Here is a 6,974-nt window from a genome sequence, read left to right as displayed (position 1 = left end):
TATATATATTATTTTAAGTAGAGTTTTAATACTTTGATTCATTTGAAAAATTTAGTTATAAAAATATTTTTTTTAATTAAAACAAAGTTAATATATTAAATTTTAGAAGTTCATCAAGATAATAGCACACCTTATTAAAGTTCAAAGAATAGTGTTAAATTAATAACTTTATAGAAGGTGAATCAACTCTTTATTTATTAATTGAACCAAATTTCATTGGCTTATTAAAGTAAATTATACTGATGATGACTTATTTTTATAATACATGTTAAATTACTTTTAGTTTTCTAATTTAATGGCTTATTAAAGAAAATTAAATCTTCTAATTTTATTTTTATAAATATTTATCTAATCTTCTTTTTTAGTTTTCTAGTGTTCTAACAGCCATTAAATTATATATTTATACATAATGAAATCAATCTTCTTAACGATAGATTATTATCAGATATAGAACTTCAAGTCTTTCAATTCAACAAACAAAAGATGGATAAAAGATAATAACATATAAAATAAGTATTGGCCAATGACTCAATTAGGAATATAAAAAGAAGTAAAATATAATGGAATAGATGCATCGAGGCCCATTATGATTTACATAGCTCACCCAACTTTATTTCCATGTTTGACACCTAAATTTTATGGTAAACAAAATGTCCTATACTAAGCATTGTTGAATTATAATACACATTAAAAAGTACCAATGTCTTGTGGAAAAAAGTGATTATTTCTAACGCTTACATGGAATGTAATTAATTGTCCTTTAATTATTGAACTTGTGATATTTCTATAGAACTTTATAGTGGAATATTTTAGTAATACTTTAGATCTATATAGTCTCGTAAGAATAATTTAAATAATAAAAATTTGCAGGATATTAATTTCTAAGAAAATTTTATTTTTTTAGTTTTGATTTTTCATTGATTTATAAAATTAAACAATAATTGAATAGTTTCTTGATGGGTCTTGAAATATCTATTTTGTGACATATAGATATTAGACACATTAAAAAGAAAATTTTATTTTTTTAGTTTCGATCTTTCATTGATTTATAAATGTAAACAATAATTGAATGGTTTCTTGATGGGTCTTGAAATATTTATTTTGTGATATATAGATATTAGACACATTAAACAAAAATCGACAGTTAGCCACAATTAAATAGCCACATTCACATTAACAGTGGCTAAAAATCAAATTTTGCTATAGTTAAATCGTGGCTAACAATTACATTCTCTCTTCACCCTTTCAGTGAGCACGTCTATTTTTTCTTCTCATTTTCTCCTTTATTTTTTTTATTCGCTTTATTTTTTTATTTCCTTTCACCTTTTCCCATTCTTTCTTTTTATTTTACGTTTCATTTATCTTCTCTTCTCTTCTATGCTCACCTTCAATTCCCTTTCTCTTCTCTGTTATATTCTGCTCACCGTCAATTGTTTTTTCCACGACATACAAATATATGAAATTGCCACCGAAAAGAACGTCATCGACACTGGATCAACAAGGTATCACGCAACCCAATTGACAATTTAATTAGCCACGGTTGTAAACGTGGCTAATTATCGTTTTTCTTTGTAGTGACATTACATGGTATGTATACTTAAATTATGTAGTCTATAGTTGAATAAATTTATAAGGGTGGAATCATTGCAACATTTCATGAATAAGGTATGGATTAAAATATTATTCATATTTGAGTTAATATTAATAAATCAATATAATTCTTTTATAAAAGTGTAAGTCTCATCTCCATTTTTTCTATAAATATGTCTTTTGACATATATATCCATTTTTTTTCCTGTAAATATGTCTTGTGATATATATGTATATATTAACGATATGATGTTCTTATATACATATTGAAAAAAAAATTGAGAAAGAGAAAGATCATATCATATATTATTGATATTCAAGGTCATTCAAGAGGATACAAATATATTAACATGGCTCCATGAGGAATACATCCTAAACCCTCTAAATTACTATCTATGGTGTTTTAATTCATACAACTATATTTATAACATGCAAATTTTGTTTCATGATATGTTATAAATTCTTACATGTGGTATGAGAGCATGTAATTTAATATTTATAATCCATTCAAATAAATAAAAGTAATATATTTAGACGCAATACAAGTTTTAGTAGTTTATATGTTCATGCATGAAAATATGAAAATTTATTTATTGTTTAGACGCAATAAAATATGTCACTCTCAGCGTGTATTGTTTGAAATAAATTATGGTTTTTTTAGAAAATATTATCCATTTTGAGAGTCTGTTAGTTGAAAAGTGTATACTACCACAATGGATTACTCTTGAATATTTACAGAATTTTCTGTAATATTTTCTAGATGGTTTTTTTTTTTTTTGAATGATTTATAATTTAATTTACCTCCAAAATATTAAGTTGTAATTTGATTTGAGACATGATTTAGTAGATATGTATTAAATTCCAATTTTATTATTATCTACAATTTCTCTAATTCAATTATTGAATTTTAAATGTAAATAGTTAAATCTCACACCAGTACAAATAAAATATATCATAATTTTCTTAAAATATCGTCTCCCTTATTATTTTGGTGGAATTTACCCCATAATATTTCTTGGGGGCATTAAGAAGGAAATGAGGTAATATATATTTTTTATAATTTTTTTATCATTGTTCCAATATGTGTACATTGAGAAGTTGAGGACTATCTTTTGTAATGGGTAATCCATCGAAAAAATTAATAGTATTTGTATGTGATTCGAATCGAATGGTTTCATAGTCTTACCTTATCATTGATGAGGCTCTATCATTTACACACAATCTAAAAAAAATAGAAAAGTCACAGGTCCACCTCTGGACCCACTTTTTAGAGGCACCCGTATTTAATAATAATTTCAAATTTCAATTCAAAATAATAATTTTTTTAAAGAAGTACAATGATTAAAATTCATAATTTTTATTTATAGTATTTATAAAAAAAAATTAGTTAACCTTTAGTCCCTTAACATTTTTCCTTTTTATTTTGTATTTTCTTTTTCCTTTGAATTTTCAAATGATTTTTTCAGTAGTTTAGAGTATTATAAGAAATTTCTTTATAACAAATTAATATTTAATTTGTTATTTGTTAAAAAAAATTGATTTTTTGTAAATTTTGTATACATGTCCTTAACATTAATGGAAAAAATTATTCAAAAATTAGAAAAATATAAAATAGTTGGATATAAATTAGTGACCAAAAATAAAAAGGATAAATTTTAAGGAACAGAAAATTAACAATTTTTTGTAGAAACTAAAAATAAAATACTGAAATTTTATATAAACAAAAAATTTATTTAACTCTTCTTTCTTTTATTATTTTTGGTTCATTTCTTTTTTTATATTTATTCAATTTTCGAACAATTTATATAATTTTATTTTGATTTGACTTATATATTGACAACTTGCTCCATTCTTTTGACTTATAATTTTATTTTGATTTGACTTATATATTGACAACTTGCTCCATTCTTTTGACTTATAATTTTATTTTGATTTGATTTATATATTTTATGTAAGAATTATATTCTACTTAAAAGCCGTGTAGTGATTCATTAACTAATAAACTGAAATATATTAATTATTAATATATGATTATTTATATTAACTGTGCGTTGCATGAGTCATTTAATTACTAGTAATATTAGTATAGATATAGATATTTATTCTTAAACAATTAGATGGTCACTCAATCAAAGAATATTTCAATTGTTAATGATCAATAATCTTTTTAGTCAAAAAATAAAAATCTTTGACTATTTAACTTAATATATTAAAGGATTATTAATTAGTGAAAACAATAATGGTTGACCATTTAACTTGAAGAATATTTCACTAAGTAAATATTTAACACACATTGTGATCAACATTTGAATTAACTATATATAGATCTAATTGTTGGTTACATTAACATAAATATTTAATTCGATTGTTAGAAAAAATGAAATTCAAAACAGCATCATGTTTGTGGCTCATACTTTGCTTGTGCCTCATAGTTTATGGTCCTATTCCAACATTATGTAACAACTTGTATGAAATTGTATGAAATGAGGCAAAAGAAGATGCCAATAGTTGCTTGAATCTTTTAAAAACCGATGCAAGAATTGTTTCAGCCAAAAATTATCTTAATCTCTCCAAGTATATCGTGGAGATGTCAATATATAAGGGAACACAAGCTCAAATGCTTGTTGATAAAATGGCAGATCACTATCCTGATGATGATGCTTTTAAACAATGTGTAACACAATACATTTTAACTATCAAAGCTTTTAAAAGATCATTATATGAATTGGATTCGAATCATGAAAGAGCAAAAATCGATATGCAACTCGCTAGTGATGGAGTTACAAATTGTGAGAAAGCTCTTGAAGAAGAAAAGGAAAGTATTCAACCAATTCATTCTCTAAACAATCAAGTTTTTTTACTTAGTGAAATTGCTTTTTTAGCTGCAAATCATCTTGCATAGAATGTATATAGGCTTATCAAATCAGCCATACTAAATTGTTGGCCTAATGATTTACGATTTTTTAGGTGGACAAATAAAAAAGTCAACTAGCATGTTTTTACTATATATCATCTATCTATTATCAATACGTGGACAAATAAAAAAGTCAATTAACATGTTTTTACTATATATAATATCTATCTATTTATCTATTGTCAATACATGTTAAAGTTTAATATGCGACCAATCATGCATTTTTACACTAAAATGTTGATAGCACATTGTTCAAAGCTCAACCCCTCAAATGTAAATATCTCAACAAAAATCTAATGGCATTTCAATAATCATTACAATAATGCATTAACTTATATCTTTAAATTTTAATGGTTGATATTCTAATTCTCCCTTTCATATCCATTACCTTAGTCCTTAAAGACATCTTCTTCTAGAAAATACATCTTTTTAAATACAAGAATCAAACAAAAATACGTAAAAAAATAAAATAAAATAAAATATTTCTTTTGACAAATTCCAAAAAATAATGTATTATCAGATAATTTAAATTGTTTAAAAATAATGAATTATTCAAATTTAAATCATACAAGATAAAAAACCAAAAAATCAATAATAATTTTCTATGAACCAATAAAAAATACTAATATACTATTAAAATAAATAATTTTTATTTATTTATACTTTTGAAATCTATGTTAAATAAAATATATTTATGTGATAAAAATAGATTTTTATTTATTAAAAATAACCTTTTTTTGAAAACCATTTATTAATATACTCTCTTTTCAATCCTATATACCAATATATCCTCTTTTTTGGTATAGTAGGAAGTCATCATTTGCAAATGAGATTTCCTAAAGAAAGTATACTTTTGCAATAACCACTTAGTGTTAGGTTTTTTTTTCTTCCTAATAATATAGTAGTTTAAAAAAGAGATTTCATACAACCATATTTTTTTTAAACTTAACAAAAACAAATATAATTAATACTTTATTAAAATTTATTCATAAAAGATATATTTAAACCTTTAATGTATGTTATATATTATTCTAGAAGAAAAGAAATAAAAATGATAGTTGCTAATCCAAATAATGTTGAGAAATAATTATTTTTTTTTTTTTATCAAATATACGAATAAAAGAGAGTATCATTTAAGTCAACCAATCTATAAAGAAATTTGGTATAAAAAAATGTAGTTATCTCTTCTTTTCCCGTGACGTGTGTATGTGAAATTTTTTATTTTTGTATTAATTTAGATTGTGTCTATATTTTATTTTAAGAATTGGTAGTTAGTAGAGGATTTACTGTTATATCTGAAATTAATTTATATTTTTCAAATTGATTTTATCATTAAAGTATCTATTATTTTTACTTAATTCAATTTTACTGGAGTTGATTTATAATTAATTTTATCACTAGAAGTATCCATGCTTTCTTATTTAATGAATCACTATGTGACTTTTAAGTAGAATATAATTCTTACATAAAATATATATCTTGCGTTTAATTTGATTCTCCGTGCAAAAGAATGGAGCAAGTTGTCAATATATAAGTCAAATCAAAATCAAATTATATAAATTGTTTGAAAATTGAATAAATATAAAAAAAGAAATGAACCAAAAATAATAAAAGACAGAAGAGTTAAATAAATTTTTTGTTTATGTAAAATTTCAGTATTTTATTTTTAGTTTCTACAAAAAAGTTGCTAATTTTCTGTTCGTTAAAATTTATCCTTTTTATTTTTGGTCACTAATTTTTATACAACTATTTTATATTTTTTTAATTTTTAAATAATTTTTTCCTTTAATGTTAAGGACATGTATACAAAAATTCATTTTCTTTAAACGAATCCTCTACGTCTCAATACACATGTTGGAACAATGATATATAAATTATAAAAAGTATATATTATTTGTACCAACGAGATAATAAAAGAAATGATATGTATAAAGGAAATTGCACCATACTTTATTTGTACAATAATAAAATTGGAATTCAACAAATATCTACTAAAGCATGTCTCAAGATAAAATTAAAACTTAATGTTTTGGAGGTAAATTAAATTATAAATCATTCAAAAAAAAAACCATCTAAATAAATATTACAAAAAATTCTATAAATATTCATGAGTAATCCACTGCGGTAGTATACACTCTTCAACTAATAGACTCCCAAAATAGATAATATTTTCTCAAAAAATACTTTGATTAACCATGTTTTATTTCAAGCAATATATATTGAGAGTGACATATTCTATTATAATATATATGGAGAGTGACTACGATAAATATATTCTTTAGATAGATAAGCAAAAAATTCTCCAAAAAAAAATAAAGAAAGAAACCAAAAATGGATTTTTATATGTAACATATGTACTTGGAAATATTATCATTTTGAAGATTTGAGCATGGAATAATAATTTATTTCAAAAAATATGTCACTGGTTTAATAGCCAAACAAAAATTTCAATACAAATTTTTATATTTTC

Source organism: Cicer arietinum, chromosome 4 (assembly GCF_000331145.2).
Source record: "Cicer arietinum cultivar CDC Frontier isolate Library 1 chromosome 4, Cicar.CDCFrontier_v2.0, whole genome shotgun sequence".
In the NCBI taxonomy this organism is placed as follows: Eukaryota; Viridiplantae; Streptophyta; class Magnoliopsida; order Fabales; family Fabaceae; genus Cicer; species Cicer arietinum.
The sequence above is the reverse complement of the archived record's forward strand: the minus strand, read 5'-3'. Positions refer to the sequence as shown.